Source organism: Chlorocebus sabaeus, chromosome 17, assembly GCF_047675955.1.
Source record: "Chlorocebus sabaeus isolate Y175 chromosome 17, mChlSab1.0.hap1, whole genome shotgun sequence".
NCBI lineage: Eukaryota > Metazoa > Chordata > Mammalia > Primates > Cercopithecidae > Chlorocebus > Chlorocebus sabaeus.
This window is the reverse complement of record NC_132920.1, coordinates 73,702,484-73,728,273: the sequence shown is the minus strand read 5'-3', so window position 1 is coordinate 73,728,273 and position 25,790 is coordinate 73,702,484. Positions and strand designations below refer to the sequence as shown.

General features: G+C 37.9%; 1 long non-coding RNA gene across 1 annotated transcript in view; it reads right to left on the bottom strand.

Moving 5' to 3' along the window:
- Window positions 1-23,138, bottom strand: part of LOC119620181 (uncharacterized) — a 572,671-nt gene extending 549,533 nt beyond the window's left edge. Inside the window, exon 1 of the long non-coding RNA XR_005236642.2 lies at window positions 23,001-23,138. This is a non-coding gene — a long non-coding RNA (uncharacterized lncRNA). The remainder of the gene's footprint in view (window positions 1-23,000) is intronic.
- Between the last annotated feature and the right edge of the window lie 2,652 nt (window positions 23,139-25,790).

Sequence of the window (25,790 nt, the reverse complement as noted above, 5' to 3'; positions counted from 1 at the left end):
GCGGGCTCTTTTTTGGTTCCATATGAACTTTAAAGCAGTTTTTTCCAATTCTGTGAAGAAACTCGTTGGTAGCTTGATGGGGATGGCATTGAATCTATAGATTACCTTGGGCAGTATGGCCATTTTCACGATATTGATTCTTCCTATCCATGAGCATGGTATGTTCTTCCATTTGTTTGTGTCCTCTTTTATTTCACTGAGCAGTGGTTTGTAGTTCTCCTTGAAGAGGTCCTTTACATCCCTTGTAAGTTGGATTCCTAGGTATTTTATTCTCTTTGAAGCAATTGTGAATAGAAGTTCATTCATGATTTGGCTCGCTGCTTGTCTGTTACTGGTGTATAAGAATGCTTGTGATTTTTGCACATTAATTTTGTATCCTGAGACTTTGCTGAAGTTGCTTATCAGCTTAAGGAGATTTTGGGCTGAGACAATGGGGTTTTCTAAATATACAATCATGTCATCTGCAAACAGGGACAATTTCACTTCTTCTTTTCCTAACTGAATCCCCTTGATTTCTTTCTCTTGCCTGATTGCCCTAGCCAGAACTTCCAACACTATGTTGAATAGGAGTGGTGAGAGAGGGCATCCCTGTCTTGTGCCAGTTTTCAAAGGGAATTTTTCCAGTTTTTGCCCATTCAGTATGATATTGGCTGTGGGTTTGTCATAAATAGCTCTTATTATTTTGAGGTACGTTCCATCAATACCGAATTTATTGAGCGTTTTTAGCATGAAGGGCTGTTGAATTTTGTCAAAAGCCTTTTCTGCATCTATAGAGATAATCATGTGGTTCTTGTCTTTGATTCTGTTCATATGCTGGATTATGTTTATTGATTTGCGAATGTTGAACCAGCCTTGCATCCCAGGGATGAAGCCCACTTGATCATGGTGGATAAGCTTTTTGATGTGCTGCTGGATCTGGTTTGCCAGTATTTTATTGAGGATTTTTGCATCGATGTTCATCAGGGATATTAGTCTAAAATTCTCTTTTTTTGTTGTGTCTCTGCCAGGCTTTGGTATCAGGATGATGTTGGCCTCATAAAATGAGTTAGGGAGGATTCCCTCTTTTTCTATTGATTGGAATAGTTTCAGAAGGAATGGTAGCAGCTCCTCCTTGTACCTCTGGTAGAATTCAGCTGTGAATCCGTCTGGTCCTGGACTTTTTTTGGTTGGTAGGCTATTAATTATTGCCTCAATTTCAGAGCCTGCTAGTGGTCTATTCAGGGATTCAACTTCTTCCTGGTTTAGTCTTGGAAGAGTATAAGTGTCCAGGAAATTATCCATTTCTTCTAGATTTTCTAGTTTATTTGCGTAGAGGTGTTTATAGTATTCTCTGATGGTAGTTTGTATTTCTGTGGGGTCGGTGGTGATATCCCCTTTATCATTCTTTATTGCGTCTATTTGATTCTTCTCTCTTTTCTTCTTTATTAGTCTTGCTAGCAGTCTGTCAATTTTGTTGATCTTTTCAAAAAACCAACTCCTGGATTCATTGATTTTTTGAAGGGCTTTTTGTGTCTCTATCTTCTTCAGTTCTGCTCTGATCCTAGTTATTTCTTGCCTTCTGCTAGCTTTTGAATGCATTTGCTCTTGCTTCTCTAGTTCTTTTAATTGTGATGTTAGAGTGTCAATTTTAGATCTTTCCTGCTTTCTCTTGTGGGCATTTAGTGCTAAAATTTCCCTCTACACACTGCTTTAAATGTGTCCCAGAGATTCTGGTATGTTGTATCTTTGTTCTCATTGGTTTCAAAGAACATCTTTATTTCTGCCTTCATTTCGTTATGTACCCAGTAGTCATTCAGGAGCAGGTTGTTCAGTTTCCATGTAGTTGAGCGGTTTTGATTGAGTTTCTTAGTCCTGAGTTCTAGATTGATTGCACTGTGGTCTGAGAGACAGTTTGTGATAATTTCTGTTCTTGTACATTTGCTGAGGAGTGCTTTACTTCCAATTATGTGGTCAATTTTGGAATAAGTGCGATGTGGTGCTGAGAAGAATGTATATTCTGTTGATTTGGGTTGGAGAGTTCTATAGATGTCTATTAGGTCTGCTTGCTGCAGAGATGAGTTCAATTCCTGGATATCCTTGTTAACTTTCCGTCTCGTTGATCTGTCTAATGTTGACAGTGGAGTGTTGAAGTCTCCCATTATTATTGTATGGGAGTCTAAGTCTCTTTGTAAGTCTCTAAGGACTTGCTTTATGAATCTGGGTGCTCCTGTATTGGGTGCATATATATATAGGATAGTTAGCTCTTCCTGTTGAATTGATCCCTTTACCATTCTGTAATGGCCTTCTTTGTCTCTTTTGATCTTTGATGGTTTAAAGTCTGTTTTATCAGAGACTAGTATTGCAACCCCCGCTTTTTTGTGTTCTCCATTTGCTTGGTAAATCTTCCTCCATCCCTTTATTTTGAGCCTATGTATGTCTCTGCGTGTGAGATGGGTCTCCTGAATACAGCAGACTGATGGGTCTTGACTCTTTATCCAGTATGCCAGTCTGTGTCTTTTAATTGGAGCATTTAGTCCATTTACATTTAAGGTTAAGATTGTTATGTGTGAACTTGATCCTGCCATGATGATATTAACTGGTTATTTTGCTCGTTAGTTGATGCAGTTTCTTCCTAGCCTTGATGGTCTTTACATTTTGGCATGTTTTTGCAATGGCTAGTACTGGTTGTTCCTTTCCATGTTTAGTGCTTCCTTCAGGGTCTCTTGTAAGGCAGGCCTAGTGGTGACAAAATCTCTAAGCATTTGCTTATCTGTAAAGGATTTTATTTCTCCTTCACTTATGAAACTTAGTTTGGCTGGATATGAAATTCTGGGTTGAAAATTCTTTTCTTTAAGAATGTTGAATATTGGCCCCCACTCTCTTCTGGCTTGTAGAGTTCCTGCTGAGAGATCTGCTGTTAGTCTGATGGGCTTCCCGTTGTGGGTAACCCAACCTTTCTCTCTGGCTGCCCTTAAGATTTTTTCCTTCATTTCAACTTTGGTGAATCTGGCAATTATGTGTCTTGGAGTTGCTCTTCTTGAGGAGTATCTTTGTGGCATTCTCTGTATTTCCTGGATTTGAATGTTGGCCTGCCCTACTAGGTTGGGGAAGTACTCCAGGATGATATCCTGAAGAGTGTTTTCCAACTTGGTTCCATTTTCCCCCTCACTTTCAGGCACCCCAATCAGAGGTAGATTTGGTCTTTTTACATAATCCCAAACTTCTTGCAGGCTTTGTTCATTTGTTTTTCTTCTTTTTTCTTTTGGTTTCTCTTCTCGCTTCATTTCATTCATTTGATCCTCAATTGCTGATACTCTTTCTTCCAGTTGATTGAGTCGGTTCCTGAAGCTTGTGCATTTGTCACGTATTTCTCATGTCATGGTTTTCATCTCTTTCATTTCGTTTATGACCTTCTCTGCATTAATTACTCTAGCCATCAATTCTTCCACTTTTTTTTCAAGATTTTTAGTTTCTTTGCGCTGGGTACATAATTCCTCTTTTAGCTCTGAGAAGTTTGATGGACTGAAGCCTTATTCTCTCATCTCGTCAAATTCATTCTCCGTCAAGCTTTGATCTCTTGCTGGTGATGAGCTGCGCTCCTTTGTTGGGGGAGATGCGCTCTTATTTTTTGAATTTCCAGCTTTTCTGCCCTGCTTTTTCCCCATCTTTGTGGTTTTATCTGCCTCTGGTCTTTGATGATGATGGTGACATACTGATGGGGTTTTGGTGTAGGTGTCCTTCCTGTTTGATAGTTTTCCTTCTAACAGTCAGGACCCTCAGCTGTAGGTCCATTGGAGATTGCTTGAGGTCCACTCCAGACCCTGTTTGCCTGGGTGTCAGCAGCAGAGGCACAGTTGAAAATGCAGAAATCACCGGTCTTCTGCGTCACTCGCGCTGGGAGTTGGAGACTGGAGCTAGAACAGCCCATTTTTTATTCAGCTATGCTGAGGAGAGAGATTACAGACTTTTAAATCTCCTCTACTTGAGAAATGATTACCAAAACTAGATTACCTTCTTGGGAATCACTGAAGTAAGAGAAAAGAAATCAGCATGGTAAAAGAGTGAGAGCAAGGAAGAGAGGGAGAAGGGGAGGAGAGATCATGATAATTCATACTCTGTGTAACCTATTTCTGGATGAGTATGAGTATTTGCCCAAGTAACCAACCAGATTGATAAGCAAACAGTTTGATGTGACAATGTAGGTTCATCAGTTGCAACAAATGTACTCTTTGGTGATGGATGTTGATTTTTTAAGGGATAGGGAAGTAGCACTTTATTTTTTAAAAATCACCAGATGATTCAAATAATTCTCTAGTCATAAAAGTTTTAACTAGAGAGTCAATCAAAATGTGGTCTTTCTAAAAATATTTTATTACTTCTAAAAATGAGAAATGATTTTGCTGCTTTTTTTCTCTCTGAAGTTCTTTATAGCATACACATTTGCCATTTCCTTGGATATTTTGAGCTTACCAGTAATGTTTCAGTTCATCTTTTCTGTGAGCCCAACGTGCCAGATTTCTGAGCTTTGCGAATTGTGAATGAGGACCTGATGTCACATTTCTGAAAGATCAGGATTTAAAAAATTGATTCTTTTCCATTAATATTCCATGTGTTATATTAAATTCAACCTCTCTTGGCTAATTCCAGATTTTGTTATTATAAAACCATGATGTATCTGACTTTCATTATTAAATGAATATTTGATTCATATGACCTTTATGAGAAAAAAGAAAGAGCTAAAAAAGAAATTCGTATTGAAAGAAAACATATATAAACATTATCAAAGAAGCAATTTAACCTTCTATTACAAACCACCTTAACTACTTTACCTACCAATGTCACAGATACACATTTTTTTCAGGTTTTTGGTACTTTTATGTGTGTAAAGGCATGTACACACACAAAGGAAATAATGTAGACTAGTAGCTAAAGGTTAGGACTAAGAGAAACTTGTTCGTTGATCAATTATCAGATCGTGGACAAACTACTTAAGCTGGCGGGAAGAAAGGAAAGGGGGTAAGAGCTGAAAAATTACCTACTGAGTACAATGTTCACGCTTCAGGTGATGGGTGCACTAGAAGCCCTCACTTCACCATTACACAATATATCCATGTAGCAAACTTGCACATGTACCCCTCAGTCTATAAACATTAAGAAAATTACTTAGCCTCAAAAATATGGCAACAGTAAAAGGGATCAGTTGCTGCCAGGGGTGGGGCCAAGGGATGAGTAGGTGAAGCACAGAGGCTTTTTAGGGCAGTGAAAATGGTCTGCATGTTACTTTAATGATGACTATCTGTCACTATACATTTGTCCAAATCCATAGAATGTACACTAGCAAGAGTGAACTCTCAGGTTAAATATGGACTTTGAATGATTATGATGTGACAATGTAGGTTTAATCAATTGCAACAAATGTACTCTTTGGTGATGGATGTTGATCATGTGAGAGGCTATGTGTGTGTGCAGGCAGGAGTATATGGAAAATCACTGGGCTTCCTCTCAATTTCACCGTGAACCTAAAATTGCTCTTTAAAAATAAAATTAAAAAATAAAAATAACAGGTTGGAGGTTCCTAGATGGCTAAATAGGAATAGCTCCAGTCTATAGCTCGCAGCATGAGCAATGTAGAAGACTGGTGATCTCTGCATTTCCAACTGAGCAAACGGTACACCAGGAGATTATATCCCGCGACTGACTTGGACAGTCCCACACCCACTGAGCCTGACTCACTGCTAGCACAGCAGTCTGAGATCGAACTGCAAGGCGACAGCAAGGCTGGGGGAGGAGCGCCTGCCATTGCTGAGGTTTGAGTAGGTAAACAAAGCAGCCAGAAAGCTCGAACTGGATGGAGCCCACCACAGCTCAACAAGGCCCACTGCCTCTAGATTCCACCTCTGTGGGCAGGGCATAGCTGAACAAAAGGCAGCAGAAACTTCTGCAAATTTAAATGTCCCCGTCTGACAGCTTTGAAGAGAGTAGTGGTTCTCCCAACATGGAGTATGAGATCTGAGAGTGGACAGACTTCCTCCTCAAGTGGGTCCCTGAAGCCAGAGTAGCCTAACTGGGAGGTACCTCCCAGTAGGGGCCAACTGACACCTCATACGACTGGGTGCCCGTCTGAGACAAAGCTTCCAGATGAACGATCTGACAGCAACATTTGCCGTTTTGCAATATTTGCTGTTCTGCAGCCTCCTCTGGTGATACCCAGGCAAATAGGGTCTGAAGTGGACCTCCAGCAAACTCCAACAGACCGGCAGCTGAGGGACCTGACTGTTAGAAGGAAAACTAACAAACAGAAAGGACATCCACGCCAAAACCCCATTTGCACGTCACCATCATCAAAGACCAAAGGTAGATAAAAACACAAAGATGGGGAGAAACCAGAGCAGAAAAGCTGAAAATTCTAAAAACCACAGCACCTCTTCTCCTCCAAAGGAACACAGCACCTCATCAGCAACAGAACAAAGCTAGATGGAGAATGACTTTGACGAGTTGAGAGAAGAAGGCTTCAGACGATCAGTAATAACAAACTTCTCAAAGCTAAAGGAGGATGTTTGAACCATCGCAAAGAATCTAAAAACCTTGAAAAAAGATTAGACGAATGGCAAACTAGAATAAACAGCATAGAAAAGACGTTAAATGACCTGAGGAGCTGAAAACCGTGGCACAAGAACTACATGATGCATGCACAAGCTTCAGTAGCCAATTCGACCAACTGGAAGAAACAGTATCAGCGATTGAAGATCAAATGAATGAAATGAAGCAAGAAGAGAAGTTTAGAGAAAAAAGAGTAAAAAGAAATAAACAAAGCCTTCAAGAAATATGGCATATGTGAAAAGACCAAATCTACATCTTATTGGGGTACCTGAAAGTGACAGGGAAAATGGAAACAACTTGGAAAACACTTTTCAGGATATTATCCAGAACTTCCCCAACTTAGCAAGGTAGGCCAACATTCAAATTCAGCAAATACAGAGAACGCCACAAAGATACTCCTCGAGAAGAGCAACTCCAAGACACATAATTGTCAGATTCATCAAAGTTGAAATGAAGGGAAAAATGCTAAGGGCAGCCAGAGAGAAAGGTCGGGTTAACCACAAAGAGAAGCCCATAAGACTAACAGTGGATCTCTTGGCAGAAACTCTACAAGTCAGAAGAGAATTCCACATCCCTAAAGAAAAGAATTTTCAACCCAGAATTTCATATCCAGCCACACTAAGCTTCATAAATAAAGGAGAAATAAAATCTTTTACAGACAAGCAAATGTTGAGAGATTTTGTAACCACCATGCCTGCCTTACAAGAGCTCCTGAAGGAAGCACTAAACATGGAAAGGAACAACTTATACCAGCCACTGCAAAAATATGCCAAATTGTAAAGGCCACTGATGCTAGGAAGAAACTGCATCAACTCAAGGTCAAAATAACCAATTAACATCATAACGACATATCAAATTCACACATAGCAATATTAACCTTAAATGTAAATGGGCTAAATGCTCCAATTAAAAGACACAGATGGCAAATTGGATAAAGAGTCAAGACCTATCAGTGTGCTGTATTCAGGAGACCCATCTCACATGCAAAGATGCACACAGGCTCAAAATAAAGGGATGGAGGAAGATCTACCAAGAAAATGGAAAACAAAACAAAAACAGGGTTTGTAATCCTAGTCTCTGATTAAACAGACTTTAAACCAACAACAATCAAAGAGACAAAGAAGGCCATTACATAATGGTAAAGGGATCAACTCAACAAGAAGAGCTAACTATCCTAAATATATATGCACCCAATACAGGAGCACCCAGATTCATAAAGCAAGTCCTTAGAGACATACAAAGAGATGTAGATTCCCACACAATAATGGGAGACTGTAACACCCTACTGTCAACATTAGACAGATCAATGAGACAGAAAGTTAACAAATATCCAGGAATTGAACTCAGCTCTGCACCAAGCAGACCTAATAGACATCTACAGAACTCTCCACCCCAAATCAACAGAATATATAATCTTCTCAGCTTCACATTGCACTTATTCCAAAATTGACCATATAGTTGGAAGTAAAGCACTCCTCAGCAAATGTACAAGAACAGAAATTATCACAAATTGTCTCTCAGACCACAGTGCAATCAAACTAGAACTCAGGATTAAAGAAACTCACTCAAAACCACACAACTACAAGGCAACTGAACAACCTGCTCCTAAATGACTACTGGGTACATAACAAAATGAAGGCAGAAATAAAGATGTTCTTTGAAACCAATCAGAACAAAGACATAACATACCAGAATCTCTGGGAAACATTTAAAGCAGTGTGTAGAGGGAAATTTATAGCACTAAATGCCCACAAGAGAAAGCAGGAAAGATATTAAATTGACAGCCTAACGTCACAATTAAAAGAACTAGAGAAGCAAGAGCAAACAAATTCAAAAGCTAACAGAAGGCAAGAAATAACTAAGATCAGAGCAGAACTGAAGGAGATAGAGATACAAAAAAACCCTTCAAAAAATCAATGAATCCAGGAGCTGGTTTTTTGAGAACATCAACAACATTGATAGACTGCTACCAAGACTAATAAAGAAGAAAAGAGAGAAGAATCAAATAGACGCAATAAAAAATGATAAAGGGGTATCACCACCATTCCCACAGAAATACAAACTACCATCAGAGAATGCTTTAAACACCTCTACACAAATAAACTAGAAAATCTAGAAGAAATTGATACATTCATGGACACATACACACACCCAAGACTAAACCAGGAAGAAGTTGAATCCCTGAATAGACCAATAACAGGCTCTGAAACTGAGGCAATAATTAATAGCCTACCAACCAAAAAAAGTCCAGGACCAGATGGATTCACAGCCAAATTCTACTAGAGGTACAAAGAGGAGATGGTACCATTCCTCTGAAACTATTCCAATCAACAGAAAAAGAGGGAATCCTCCCTAACTCATTTTATGAGGCCAACATCATCCTGATACCAAAGCCTGGCAGAGACAACAAAAAAAGAGAATTTTAGACCAATATCCCTGATGAACATCAAGGCAAAATTCCTCAATAAAATACTGGCAAACCAAATCCAGCAGCACATCAAAAAGCTTATCCACCATGATCAAGTGGGCTTCATCCCTGGGATGCAAGGCTAATCAATAAATATAATCCATCATAGAAACAGAACCAAAGACAAAAACCACATGATTATCTCAATAGATGCAGAAAAGGCCTTTGACAAAATTCAACAGCCTTTCATGCTAAAAACTCTCAATAAATTAGGTATTGATGGGACAGATCTCAAAATAATAAGAGCTCTTTATGACAAACCCACAGCCAATATCATACTGAATGGGCAAAAACTGGAAGCATTCCCTTTGAAAACTGGCACAAGACAGGGATGCCCTCTCTCACCACTCCTATTCAACATAGTGTTGGAAGTTCTGGCAAGGGCAATCAGTCGGGAGAAAGAAATAAAGGGTATTTAATTAGGAAAGAGGAAGTCAAATTGTCCCTGTTTGGAGATGACATGATTGTATATTTAGAAAACCCCATTGTCTCAGCCCAAAATCTCCTTAAACTCATAGGCAACTTCAGCAGTCTCAGAATACAAAATCAATGTGCAAAAATCACAAGCTTTCCTATACACCAGTAACAGACAAACAGAGAGCCAAATCATGAATGAACTTCCATTCACAATTGCTTCAAAGAGAATAAAATACCTAGGAATCCAACTTACAAGGGATGTAAAGGACCTATTCAAGGAGAACTACAAACCACTGCTCAGTGAAATAAAAGAGGACACAAACAAATGGAAGAACATTCCATGCTCATGGATAGGAAGAATCAATATTGTGAAAATGGCCATACTGCCCAAGGTAATTTACAGATTCAATGCCATCACCATCAAGCTACCAATGACTTTCTTCACAGAATTGGAAAAAGCTACTTTAAAGTTCATACGGAATCAAAAAAGAGCCCACATTGCCAATACAATCCTAACCAAAAAGAACAAACCTGGAGGCATCATGCTACCTGACTTCAAACTATACTACAAGGCTACAGTTACCAAAACAGCATGGTACTGGTACCAAAACAGAGATACAGACCAATGGAACAGAACAGAACCCTCAGAAATAATACCACACATCTACAGCCATCTGATCCTTGACAAACCTGATAAAAACAAGAAATGGGGAAAGGATTCCCTGTTTAATAAATGGTGCTGGGAAAACTGGCTAGCTATATGTAGAAAGCTGAAACTGGATCCCTTCCTTATACCTTATACAAAAATTAATTCAAGATGGATTAGAGACTTAAATGTTAGACCTAAAACCATAAAAACCCTAGAAGAAAATCTAGGCAATACCATTCAGGACATAGGCATGGGCAAGGACTTCATGACTAAAACACCAAAAGCAATGGCAACAAAAGACAAAATTGACAAATGGATCTAATTAAACTGAAGAGCCTCTGCACAGCAAAATAAACTACCATACAGTGAACAGGCAACCTACAGAATGGGAGAAAATTTTTGCAATCTACCCATCTGACAAAGGGCTAATATCCAGAATCTACAAAGAACTTAAAGTTACAAGAAAAAATAAAACAACCCCATCAAAAAGTGGGCAAAGGATATGAACAGACACTTCTCAAAAGAAGACATTTATGCAGCCAACAGACACATGAAAAAATGCTCATCATCACTGGTCATCAGACAAATGCAAATCAAAGCCACAATGAGATACCATCTCACACCAGTTAGAATGGCGATCATTAAAAAGTCAGGAAACAACAGGTGCTGGAGACGATGTGGAGAAATAGGAACACTTTTACACTGTTGGTGGGACTGTAAACTAGTTCAACCATTGTGGAAGACACTTTGACGATTCCTCAAGGATCTAGAACTAGAAATACCATTTGACCCAGCCATCCCATTACTAGGTATATACCCATAGGATTATAAATCATGCTGCTATAAAGACACATGCACACGTATGTTTATTGTGGCACTATTCACAATAGCAAAGACTTGGAACTAACCCAAATGTCCATCAATGACAGACTGGATTAAGAAAATGTGGCACATATACACCATGGAATACTATGCAGCCATAAAAAAGGATGAGTGCATGTCTTTGTAGGGACATAAATGAAGCTGGAAACCATTATTTTGAGCAAACTATCACAAGGACAGAAAACCAAGCACTGCATGTTCTCAATCATAGCTGGGAATTGAACAATGAGAACACTTGGACACAGGATGGGTAACATCATGCACAGTGGCCTGTCATGGGGTTGGGGGAGAGGGGAGAGATAGCATTAGGATATATGCCTCATGTAAATGATGGGTTAATGGGTGCAGCACACCAATATGCCCATGTATACATATGTAACAAACCTGCACGTTGTGCACATATACCCTAGAACTTAGTGTATAATAATAAAAAAATTAAACCCATAAAATCTTTTTTGAAACTTGTAATTTTAACTATCACTTTGATGATGGAAATCTTCCATTTAAGGAAAAAATTATTTTACTGATTATGTAACATGAATTTAATTTAAAAATTTACTTCAAAAAAAAAGAATGAGGAGTTACACAGATATATCCCTGGGAAATGCAATTTTAGAGATGTTTTTCAATGTCTATATTTCATTAATTATTCATAAAGTAGGGTTTTGAGGTAGAAACAATTTTTCCATCATATTTGTAACCATAAAAGATTAAAGATGCATTCATTTTTTTTCTTCAACTTTTACTTTAAGTTCCAGGGGATGCATTCATTTTTAATTAAATGGAAATAATGCTTAAACCATGAATAAAGATACAGATTCATTTGAAAAATAAAATAAAAGTAAAAATAATTAAAAAAGAAAATTACTTAGCCTATATGTGCTCAGTTTCCTTATCTGTTAAATGTCAGAATAAAGTGACACACCTATTTATGAGAATCAAATTTAAAAACGCATATAAACAACTTAGTGCATTACAGACCCATAAGAAACATTAACATATAGTTATTATTTATTACTGAGGAAGTTGCAAATGAGGCTGTATACAGTATTAAAACAACTGTGTCTTTTAGAACAAATTTGAGAGCAAGCTGCCTAGGTTAGGGCAAAGCTAATGTGCAAAAAGAATAATTCAGACCAAAAAGAAAATATTTCAAATGAAAAATCCAAAGGACTTGAAGCCTAAGTGAACAAACACCAAGATTCAGTACTCTTTTCCCCCGTTCTCTCATTCTTTCTCTCCTGCTGATTACTTTCTTTTTGTCTTCTTTTCCCTTGGCTTCAAACGAGACACTGTTCTCTGGGTCTCCTCCCAGAACCTCTGATGATTTCTCGTTTTTTCTTTCTTTCACTCCTGAAATGCATATGATCCAAGTTTTTACCCTTAACATTTTCACTTCTCTTTCTCAACTACCTCATTCCTTTGAACAATCTATTCAATCCTCTGTCTCCAGTTGACACTTCTATAAAAATGGCCTCCAATAGATGCAAAAAAGGCTTTTGACAAAATTCAACAGCCCTTCATGCTAAAAACGCTCAATAAATTCGGTATTGATGGAACGTACCTCAAAATCATAAGAGCTATTTATGACAAACCCACAGCCAATATCATACTGAATGGGCAAAAACTGGAAAAATTCCCTTTGAAAACTGGCACAAGACAGGGATGCCCTCTCTCACCACTCCTATTCAACATAGTGTTGGAAGTTCTGGCTAGGGCAATCAGGCAAGAGAAAGAAATCAAGGGGATTCAGTTAGGAAAAGGAGAAGTCAAATTGTCCCTGTTTGCAGACGACATGATTGTATATTTAGAAAACCCCATTGTCTCAGCCCAAAATCTCCTTAAGCTGATCAGCAACTTCAGCAAAGTCTCAGGATACAAAATTAATGTGCAAAAATCACAAGCATTCTTATACACCAGTAACAGACAAACAGAGAGCCAAATCAGGAATGAACTTCCATTCACAATTGCTTCAAAGAGAATAAAATACCTAGGAATCCAACTTACAAGGGATGTAAAGGACCTCTTCAAGGAGAACTACAAACCACTGCTCAGTGAAATCAAAGAGGACACAAACAAATGGAAGAACATACCATGCTCATGGATAGGAAGAATCAATATCGTGAAAATGGCCATACTGCCCAAGGTAATTTATAGATTCAATGCCATCCCCATCAAGCTACCAATGAGCTTCTTCACAGAATTGGAAAAAACTGCTTTAAAGTTCATATGGAACCAAAAAAGAGCCCGCATCTCCAAGACAATCCTAAGTCAAAAGAACAAAGCTGGAGGCATCACGCTACCTGACTTCAAACTATACTACAAGGCTACAGTAACCAAAACAGCATGGTACTGGTACCAAAACAGAGATAGAGACCAATGGAACAGAACAGAGTCCTCAGAAATCATACCACACATCTACAACCATCTGATCTTTGACAAACCTGAGAGAAACAAGAAATGGGGAAAGGATTCCCTATTTAATAAATGGTGCTGGGAAAATTGACTAGCCATAAGTAGAAAGCTGAAACTGGATCCTTTCCTTACTCCTTATACGAAAATTAATTCAAGATGGATTAGAGACTTAAATGTTAGACCTAATACCATAAAAATCCTAGAGGAAAACCTAGGTAGTACCATTCAGGACATAGGCATGGGCAAAGACTTCATGTCTAAAACACCAAAAGCAACAGCAGCAAAAGCCAAAATTGACAAATGGGATCTCATTAAACTAAAGAGCTTCTGCACAGCAAAAGAAACTACCATCAGAGTGAACAGGCAACCTACAGAATGGGAGAAAATTTTTGCAATCTACTCATCTGACAAAGGGCTAATATCCAGAACCTACAAAGAACTCAAACAAATTTACGAGAAAAAAACAAACAACCCCATCAAAAAGTGGGCAAAGGATATGAACAGACATTTCTCAAAAGAAGACATTCATACAGCCAACAGACACATGAAAAAATGCTCATCATCACTGGCCATCAGAGAAATGCAAATCAAAACCACGATGAGATACCATCTCACACCAGTTAGAATGGCGATCATTCAAAAGTCAGGAAACAACAGGTGCTGGAGAGGATGTGGAGAAATAGGAACACTTTTACACTGTTGGTGGGATTGTAAACTAGTTCAACCATTGCGGAAAACAGTATGGCGATTCCTCAAGGATCTAGAACTAGATGTACCATATGACCCAGCCATCCCATTACTAGGTATATACCCAAAGGATTATAAATTATGCTGCTATAAAGACACATGCACACGTATGTTTATTGCGGCACTATTCACAATAGCAAAGACTTGGAATCAACCCAAATGTCCATCAGTGACAGATTGGATTAAGAAAATGTGGCACATATACACCATGGAATACTATGCAGCCATAAAAAAGGATGAGTTTGTGTCCTTTGTAGGGACATGGATGCAGCTGGAAACCATCATTCTCAGCAAACTATCAAAAGAACAGAAAACCAAACACCGCATGTTCTCACTCATAGGCGGGAACTGAACAATGAGATCACTTGGACTCGGGAAGGGGAACATCACACACCGGGGCCTATCATGGGGAGGGGGGAGGGGGGAGGGATTGCATTGGGAGTTATACCTGATGTAAATGACAAGTTGATGGGTGCAGCACACCAACATGGCACAAGTATACATATGTAGCAAACCTGCACGTTGTGCACATGTACCCTACAACTTGAAGTTTAATAATAATAAATTTAAAAAAAAAAAAAAGTAAAAAAAAAAAAAAAAAAAAAAGCCTCTATATCTGAAATCCAGGCCAAGTTCTCTCCTTTACATTTCAGCTGTGTATTTCCAGCTGCTTCCTGAAGCTATCCACCTGTCCCATATGCTCTTCACACTCAGTATATTTGCCCCCTTCTCCCTTCATCCAGCTACTCTTCTTGACTTCTCCAGTTTTACTAATAGTGACGCCATCTTCCTGGGCATCAAGATTTAACATTCTGGTATCACCTCTGTATTAATTCCCTCTCATATTGTTATAAAGAAATGCCTGAGACTGAATAATTTATAACAAAAGAAATTTAATTGACTCATGATTCTGCAGGCTGTACAGAAAGCATGGTGGCAGCTGCTTCTGGGGAGGCCTCAAGGAGCTTTTACTCATGGCAGGAGGCAAAGTGGCAGCAGGTTCTTCACATGGTGAAAGCAGGCACAAGAGAGAGACAGCAAAGTGCCATGCAGTTTTTAACAGCCAGATCTCCCAAGAAGTCACTCAGTATCAAGAGGGCAGCACCAAGAGGATAGGCACTAAACTATTCATGCGAAATCCACCCCCGTGATTGAATGACCTCCCACCAGGCCCTGCCTCCATTACTGGGGATTGCAGTTCACATGAGATTTGAGTAGGGACACATATATAAACTACATCAAGTCTCTCACTTTTTTCTCTTATCCTCCATCTCCAAGTTTTAGCTAAATTCTATACATTTCAATTCTGCAATATATTTCTAAATAATTCTTATCTCTGTTAACACTTCCTCTGTCCTTTAGTCCCTATCACCCTTCAACTGATACTAGAAAGGCCTCCTATGGGTCTCTCTGCCCTCAGAATATCCTCCAGTCCTAATCCACTTTACAGTATACTCTTCCTGCTCACAATTCTGAATAAACTACTTACCTGCTCAAAAACATTTATTAGCTCTTCACTATTATAGAGTCAACCCCCTTTTCTCTACCATTCTCAAGCTCCTATGACATGGCCCATATCCTATTTTTCCAACATTTTTTTCTGCCTACTCTTCTTAATGACTCCTCTACTCCAGCCCAATTGAATCACTTGCTCATTCCAATCTATACTCCGACATTTTTAACATCACAATTTGTTCACACTTTCTGCTGTCTTGAATTTCTTTCCTCGTCTCTGAAGAGAGCCTTATTTCTATCACATGTGCAAGTAATCTCTCACCCCCTCTGACTTTCTCGAACCATCCACAATTGTTTTGCAATTTTACACTTTCTATTTTATATACTTTTCCATATTTTATTTCTATACTTTTCATTTTATACTTTCTATTCTAGTCATTTGGGTATGTCTTATCCTACATATGAACTGTAAATCAATAAGGACAGGATCTATAAATGATACAATTTTGTATCCACCATTATCACCAGTGCAGGGCTTTCCACATACTACGTCATCAACAATGTATGTTGATTGCCAAAATAGTTATGAAAAGCCCTTCTTTGATCCTGTTAGCATCAATTTAATTGGCAGTTCAGGATCCTATTTGCCTAAATGAGAGTACAGCATCACTGAAGTACTGTATTGTCCTTGCACAGCCTACTGAGAATTACTGTAAAACGAGCAGAGAGACATTGCCACAAAAATGCATTCGACAAAACCAATAGACACAAGCACAATCTTGGTGGCAAGATGACACAAGAATCAAGGAAATCCCGTAACTATCCTTGCAAATATCTCTCCTCACAGCTTTCAGCTCTAAATGCAGCTATTAATTGGTAGCATCGACAAAATTAATTTGGTAAATCCCTCTGAAGCTTGTTAAGCTTCCTGTGACACTGCTAGGTTTTAGCCCTTAATTAAATTTATGGGCTGATATGTTAAATCCTTTTCATTTCTGTTTAACCCCCTATTCAAGGAGGTTTTGTTCCAATATCATATCAAAACCTAGCTGGATCACAAAGCAAAGTTTAAAGAAGACTGTAGTTTTTCTGACTTTCTAGTTACACTTGTAGAATTAGAATTTGAAGTCTATATAAGAAATCTCAAATTGGGAAATTAAAATGCAGTTGTTCCTAGGCATCTCCCCGTGCCTGATGGGCTCAACTCCAGTTCCTGTATTTTGATGAATTACATTACAAATTAGCCCTATCATCTCACCATCAAATTTGCAGGTTTTATTCCTTCTTTGGAACTTACAGAGATTAAAAATAAATTTTAGTTTCTTCCAACATAGTTTCCAAATTTACTGCTCCTCTTTCCTTCACATCTGACACTAAGCCAAGCCAAAGGCAGAGTACTCCCTCCCTGGTGATGTCCCTGCTCATCCATCACGCCTTGCTGATGCAATCCAGTTCCATAAGCTGTCTTCAGGGAGCATGGGTGGCCAACAGACGTGAGCCCATGAGTGAATGGAAGAATTGTGTAAGACACTGTCTTTTGTGTAGGGAAAATGCAAGGGCATGTTTGCCAGATCTCCTGGATGCTTTCTGTGGATAGTTTTAACCTCTTCTTCAAATAGAAGAAGTTCTTCCTTTAAACATTTATTTTTACAATTTTTCTTTTTTGTCTTTGTTTTGCACATAAGCTTAATTTATGTGTACTTTTTAAGATCTTGGTTAAAAAATTCTCCCAAAAGAATACTAGCTACATACCAGGGAAATAGATACAGAATGAAAAATTATCCAAAAAGCTTGGTTAACTTCTTTGTCCCAACACACACACTTTGTATTAGCAAAGAAACTAAGCTAGACCCAAAATAATCTTCAATTTGGTTTACCTAAATAATTTTTCAATTTCCATTTTAATTTTCCTAGTAAAAACTTAAAGTGCATTCTGTTTTATTTCTAACGTGTTAGCACATCTATAAGATATAGATCTATATAGATTTCACTTTCAAATTTCACATTTGATTATATAAAAATTAAATGATATTTAGAGAGGGTATTTGATAATATAAGGTTTTACTTGCACATTTGGTAAGTGTTAACTTTGTTATTGTTTGAGTTTTCTTTTAATAGGCTGTTAGCTGTGCATCTGGGAGCCCTAGCAGATGCAATTTCTCCTTCGATAGGGACAAAAAGCAGCTAGATGCTCTACACAGGCATTGGAAAGGTCATCCAAAGCATATTTTAAGAGCCTCTATTACTTTTGCAGGTTTTTGTCACACTGAACCTTGTGCTTGGAAATAAAAAATAAGAGATTTTTGTTTTACTTGTCAAAGTACTCCCTCCTCTAATATGCACAGCAATGATAAGGGGTGGGCCAATTTGCATGAGGAGCCAATGATTTTCTGTAATAGAAAGGACCATAGTCCTAGTCTCTGTCACCAACTTCCTCTCCATAAAAGTCAGGGTAGATTTAGACGGCCTCATGAGGCAACGATGAACAACGAGACTCCTAAAATATGGTTAAAACAAAGGTAGAGGGTGAAGGGAGTGAGCAAGGCCTGGAATGAATCAGGGTATCATCTGTGCTTCTGTGTCTCAGGGTGTGGTAGGCATGAGAATACACCTGGTGGGCTTCCACCCACAAGAACTGTGTTTGACTGAGGCCCCAGCCGCCAATCCCTGAAACCTATCCCTGCATTTGTGTCATGGCCACATCTCCCATAGGCTGCTTCCTGCCAATGACCTGTCTCTGGGAGACGTGAGACTTCTTTTTGGCTGACTGGCTCGAGAACTCCCCTAAAGTTTTATCAAACCTTCCCAAGACCATATAGAAATCTAGGAGGCTTGCAGCCAACTTTCTCTCCCTCTCTCCTTCACTTGAGGTCAAACTAGCATCACATTCTGATGACTGGCTCAACTCTCTTCCGACTTCTTTTACATGCAGGCATTTCCTCCTAATAAAATCCTTGCCTGTTTTATTCCATCTTGGCATCTGCTTCTTGGAGGACTCACACTAACATGCACAGTACAAGTGCTGAACCTGTCTTGACCTACTTCGAGTCATTTGTGTCCCAGGAACTATTAGAATGAACCTTATGAGACTGCCAACATCCAACCATTGGTGACTTACAAAAATAACCATTTCATGTAGTTCAACCTAATAGTAGTGCAGAATGCTGACAGGGTTGAAACACTGGAGACTCAGTTCTCTAAAGCCCAGAGTTTCTTTGAGACTGAAATAAGAATCTACATTCCTTTTCCTGAGAGGGCTGAATCTGAGACAGTTAGCCCAGTCCCTGAGCTCAGGATAGCTTTGATCCAGGAAATCTGATGCTTTCCTTTGCCCATGTTTCCCTCAGGATACAGCTTGGCTGCTTAATCAGCCTTACTCAATGGCTATTTCCACTGGAGCCCCGCTCATCATCATTACTTACCTGAAAGATGATGGGCATCAAAATGTGCCCTGATTCTCTCCTGTAGGTAGCCTTTGCCCCACGGAAATGCTTTGGCTCAGGAATTGATAGAACTTTGACCTTGAAGGCACTGATAAGTTCGTGGGGAATTCTTTTTAAAATCAGAGGGATCCTAGAAACTGGGAGAGTACACCTTTCCAGAACTAGGCAGGATTGATTCAGAACTCAGAATGACTGCTGCACAGGGAACTCTGCACCACCTTTCTTGTTTCCAACACAGCCCAGGAAGGCAGCTTCCACTCTGGAGACAGGAACCCTCTGCCACAGCTGGCATACTGAACTAGGAATAAATCAGAGAATTCTCTTCCACTTTCTAGATCACTGAAAATCGGGACTCATAGGAGTATAAAAGAAAAATAATGGGACCTTGGAGGGGAATATACTGGACTTCTTGCTCCTATTGGCAATGGTAGTTCAGTCTGGCTTGACTAGGGCATGCAACTTGGCCCTCAGATTCAATATGCCAACTACACATAGTAAAAATGTTAATGTAAGAATTTACCTTTTAATGGAGAAATTAATTTTCACAATTATTAAACCTAATTCAAATTGTAATTTAAAGTATGAAGATTTTTCTATTCAAAAATCTTTATGTTTCTGAAACTTTAGCTTTTAAAATTAGGTAACCACGTAACTTTTATTCTCAAATGCTATGAGAAAAGTCTTACTTTTCCTCCAATAATTTCCTTTTTATTAAAGAAGAAAAATAACTTTACATGTGATTAATTTGAGAACTTTAATATAAAAAATAGCCTCCATTTACTGAGCACTTACGGTCTGCTAAAATAAAGTTAGGAACTATTGAATACTTGAGTTCTGCCACCAGTACTGACTCAGTGCTATGAAATGAATAGAATAAAATCACTATTGCTTTTATATATGTTCTTCTTTGTGTATTCCATATTTCTTCTATGTAACTTGAAACACTGCCATATTTTGTATTGCACTTTACATAAACATATCTCTAATTTATCATAAACCTTTCATGAACATTATTTTTCCGTTGTGTGGACATTATAAGATGTTTAACCCTTCCTTATGTTTAGACACTTAGATTGTTTCACATTTTTTTGCCTCAACTGAACATATAATCATTCTCAAGAGTAGAATTACTGGGTTAAAGATTACAGTAGTCCCCCCACTTATCCACAGGAGATAGGTGGATGGTTGAAACCAGATATAGTACTGAACCCCATATATACTGTTTTTTTCCTATACATACATACGTATGACAAAGTTTCATTTAAAAATTAGGAACAGTAAAAGATTAACAACAACTAATAAAAAAGAACAATTATAACAATATGCCAGCCTCACTACTTTTGCACTTTGAAGCAATTATTAAGTAAAATAAAGGTTATTTGAACACAAACACTGAGATACCACAACAGTCAATCTGACACCAAGACAGCTACTAGGTAACTAACTAGTAGCGTCTACTGGGTGGATACGCTAGACAAAGGGATTATTCACTACCCAGGTGGGACAGAATGGGATGGCGGAAATTTGATCATGTTTCTCAGAATGGTACACAATTTAAAACTTATGAATTGTTTATTTCTGGAATTTTCCATTTAGTATTTTCAGATTGTGGTTGACCAAGGGTAACTGAAACCACAGAAAGTAAAAACCTTGCATAAGGAGGGACTACTGTATTAACATTTTTAAATTCAATATACATCTTCAAATTTATTTTACATTTTTATCAGCAACATATGAATATTCCTATTGGAGAACTTGAATAATATGGAAGAAAGATGTGGAAGATCCTAAGATATTCTTCAGATAAACATCTTTTCTAACGTGAAAAAAATGGCATTTCATTTAAATTTCCATTACCATACCAATAACATTTGACATTTTTCACCAACTTTGTTAAATAATCTATATCTGTATTATTTAGAGTAACTCCAGAGTTCTTACTTTCAAATGCTCAAAAGTCATCTCTGTAATCCTCTTGAAAATTTTCACGAGTTATTTCAAATAGACAGGCTTAAATAGGACTGTTATCTATTCTGTATCACTTAACTCTTTTGTCTCAGTCTAATTGGTGTAGTGGAATTTACATTAATAAATGAACCAGGATATTTACATAGTTCTCTCCCTCTCTGTGTGTGTGTGTGTGTGTGTGTGCGCGCGCGCATGTGTGTGTGAGAGAGACAGAGAGAGGCTAATCTTCAATCTTCTCTCAAATCATAGGAATCACTGACTTATGTCACAATCATAAGTCACTCATAACTAAATTTATTTTCCTCTTCAAATTACATTATCCTTGTTACTTCTCACATGTTCCATTTTGTCCTAAAAGTTTCTTACATTATCACCAAATATATAGTAAAAATCCCCAATATTAAAAGTTAACACACCATGATTCACGTTGATTTTTAAATATTTTCTCCCTAATGATGTATGTCTTGGTGAAGAGAATTTTTTTCCTAAGATTAACTTACTCAATTCATTCTCTCCAGATTGTGGATTGGAAGTTGGATGAAACATTATAAATCAATGTGGAAAAATAATTTTGCCAAATTTCAATCTCAATCAGTATCCATCAAAACTTTATCCTTTGACTGTTTCAAGATATTTGTGTGATATTTTTAAGCTGTTAAAAGTTTATTTATTTTAAAGGCTCAATGGGTTTCCTGGATGCCAAATCACTTTTTTAAAAATTTTGATGATACAAACTAAAATGAATTAAAAACACATGGAATCAATGTTCTCTAAAATATATGTGTTTTCAAAGTTTAGAGAAAGAGGGTGGGAAGAGGTGCTTGGCAGCATGTTTGGGTTTTAGTAAATCCGAAATTTTTGAAAAATTGTTCCAGATGTTGATGAACCCCTTGGTTCCCCTAAGTTTCACCCAAACCTGCTATAAATAAATTATAAACAGCAATAAACTAAGGTTAAGGCAGTATGTAATGAATGCCATAGGAATCATAATTAATTTGAATTAACTCTGAACTGAATTTAGCCACAGAAAATACAGATGTGGATGGGTTGTAAATACCATTAAGAAAAGTAAAGTTTTACGTACGCTCACATAAATAGGAAAATAAAAACAGAACTATTTCACACATAAAAACCTGACAGCATCCTGGCATTTCATGCTGGCATTCAGAAGCTCTCATTATCTAGCCCAGTGGTTCTTCAGACAGGATGATAAATCTCCCATGGAGGATGTTTGGAAACTTGTGGGACTTTTTTGGTTGTCACAATGACTGGAAAGAGCTACTGCCTTTTATTACCCAGTGGCCAAGGACGATTAACATCCTGAAATTCCCATAAAATGAGAAAATATTCACCCAAGTAACCATGGTGTCCCCACCAGTCTCACCAGCACTCTCTGACCCCTAAATTTGTGTCTCACCAAGTTTCCTCACATCTTCCACAAATCACAGCCACCCTGCTTTTGTGTTTTTCCTCTACTGTTCCTTTACTTGGAATTTTTTACGTCTCCTCTTCAATAATCCATATCTAGTATTATCTTCCAGAAAGACTCTTTTTCACTTCAGGTCTTTCCTCTGGAAGACTGACTTCCATAGTGAACTTTTTATCTTCTCCTGTGGTATTTCAATAGCCTCATTCTCACTATTTCATATTCCCCAGTTATATCCAATACAGGGTAGTTTGTGTACACAAAAACAGCTTAATTAACTACTGCTGAACTTTTTCTTATCAAGATTGTGGACTTGTACAGACTCAGCTATAGTTTAACTTTCTTATTTGGCTTTGTTGAAAGAACTCTGCCATGTGTGTTCATATGCACACATATGTGTATGTCTGATGATATAAACATAGACACAGACATAGATACAGATACAGATTAGACACATTCCTATAAACAGACAAACCGTTGACCTCCATTTAAGGATGGCATTGTTTGAGTAGAATCTGTCCTCTTGGTTCTATTCCTTTGATAAGCACTTACCTCTGATTCTCATGGTTTTGCCTCTTACTAGTTACATCACAATAGTAGAGAATCTTTAGAACCTTGAAGGGCAGCCAGGAAGAGTTGACTTGGAAAAATATAATCTAATACCTCTGGGAGGAAATAATTCCCACAGACGTTTGCTGGAAGATATGAACTATACATCTGGACTGCAGTAATGCTTCGGAATGACTAAGGAGAGTTTCATCTTTCAAGCCAGCGAGAGCTGTACTAGAAAGTATACTTTCGAATAGCCCTTCACTGGTTTCACAGAACAAGACTTAGGGGCTCAGGTGAAAAACGAATAACTGCTTCTTTAATTCAGGGTTGATATCACTTTATGGTGATGTTTAGTACACAAAGCCTCTGTCTCAAGAACATGTGACTTTTGAATGACCTCATCCCCATCACGGAGGCTTCCTACTCCTCCGGACCCCTGCCAAGTACCCCTCTTTCCACTGTAGGAGCTGTCACCAAGAGCAGCCTACGGTTCGTCTCAGCCTCAACCCACCTATAGTCCTAGAGAGGGCACAGGATTGAAAGCTCAAAAGATTCAAGATTTCATTTCAGAATGCAAAAGGGAAGAAGTGTACTTTCTTGGACAAATAAGTCTACTGGTAACACTTTCTTTATTCTCTGTGTGAAATAACTGGCTAATATGAAAATGTATAGCAATATAACAATCTTTTATTAATAAAAATGCCAAAATAACACCATTAACACCATTGCTTTTTCTGACTATGAAAGTATCACATTTATTATTTTAAAATAAGAAATGCACAAAGAGGGCAAAATAATTTGGAATTATTTCTAATTCTACCATGTATAAATTATCACTGAATATTTCAGTAAACATTCATCCAGAGTTTATATTCACACACACATACGCATACACACACATATGTGCAACCCAAAATAGTATTAAATAAGGCATATACACTGCCTTCAATTTAGCTTATTACTTATTATGTTATGGACACGTTTCCATGCCAAACACAAACAGAGAAGGTATAACTATATAACAAGTTTTTAAAGCTGCTTAGTATTCCACTGAATTAATGCATCATAATTTATATTAACATGGTGTTACCATCTGGCATTTAGATTGTTCTCAATATTTCACTATCTCATTCACCACTGTGATCAACATACATACATTTTGGACATTTCTCTAAGTATTTATTTTTAAGAGATAAATTCCAAGAGTGGAATTACTGACTCTTATTAGAGTAGAAAAATAATTTAATTTCCATTATCAAGTTCTTCCCTCAAAATGCTATACCAATTTACTCTCCAACCAGAAACATCTTAAAAAGTAATAAATTCTGGGCTTTGAACAATCAATTTACTGGGGTTTTTTTAATATAGCCCACTTTGAATTTTGAGGGTGCTTGTGTGAATATTTTAGTTGTTTAAAATTATGCTTCTTAAACTGTATTCTGATTTGCTCTGTCAAGGACCAAGGACCAAGAACCTAGAAGAGGAGGGTGTGGGAGATAGGTAGAGAGAGGGGAAGTTAACTTTTCTGTTTTCAGATTTGAACTAAAACAGGGCTTCTGCTTTTAAAGATTTATATAAGCTTCCCTCTGAGCAAGACTGAATACAAATGTTCAAAATCTTTAGTTAAAAATATCTTTCCTCACAGTGCCAAGGAGAAAAGGTAGTTGTTGTTCTAGTTCACTGTCAGAACTGTGGTGGGAATGTAAATTAGTCCCTGTAATTGCGGAAAGCAGTTTGGAGATTTCTCGAAGAACTTAAAACAGAACTACCATTTAATCTAGCAATCCCATTACTGGGTATAGATCCAAAGGAAAATAAATCACTCTACCATAAACACATATGTACTCATGATCATCACTGCACTGTTCACAATAGCAAAGACATGGAATCACCCTATCATACCTAGGTACCAACCTAGGTACCCATCAACAGTGGATTGGATAAAGAACATGTGGTACATCACCATGGAATACTATGCAGCCACAAAAAAGAACAAAATCATATCCTTTACAGCAACATGGATGCAGCTGGAGGCTAGCATCCTAAGCAAATTAAGACAGGAACAGAACACCAAATACCACATGTTCTCACTTGTAAGTGAGAGCTAAACATTGAGTACACATGGAAAAAAGATGAAAGCAGTGGACACTGGGGACTGCTGGATAAGGAAGAAGGCAAGGGGATTGAGAGGTGAGGTACTGCCTACTGAGTCTGTGCTCACTACCCGGGTCATGGGCTCACCCATACCCCAAAGCTCAGCATCACACAGGGTTCCCATGTGACATACCTGCACAGGTACCCCCTGAATCTAAAATAGAAGTTGTAATGATTAAAAACAAAAAAAGATAAACAGTTCTCAAAAGAGTATCAATTCACCATGACTTTAGGGTAAAATAAAAATTTCTGTAAGGGTGACTGGCTGTACCTTTGAACTGTCAATCTTAAATGGTCTGTCATTTGTAGTAATAGTTGGAGCTATTTAAATAAAGGCAAAAATCAATAATTTAACTTGAAATTAAATTATGTCAGGTTGTTTAAAAAAAAAGAGGAAAACCCTCTGAGTTTATACAAATGCTGAGAGACTAAGCAAATGAGGTCATTTTACCAATTCTCATTAATGTAGTTTTGATAATATTAACAAGATAACAGGAAATGTGATATTCAACTGTTTCACTGCAAAGACATTAAATAGTCTATCATAGTGAAGCATTTTAAAGTATAACTTTTGCAGAAATAGAGATAAGAAAAGGATACATTCACTCTCTCAGTGAACGGGAAAGAGCAGGCTGA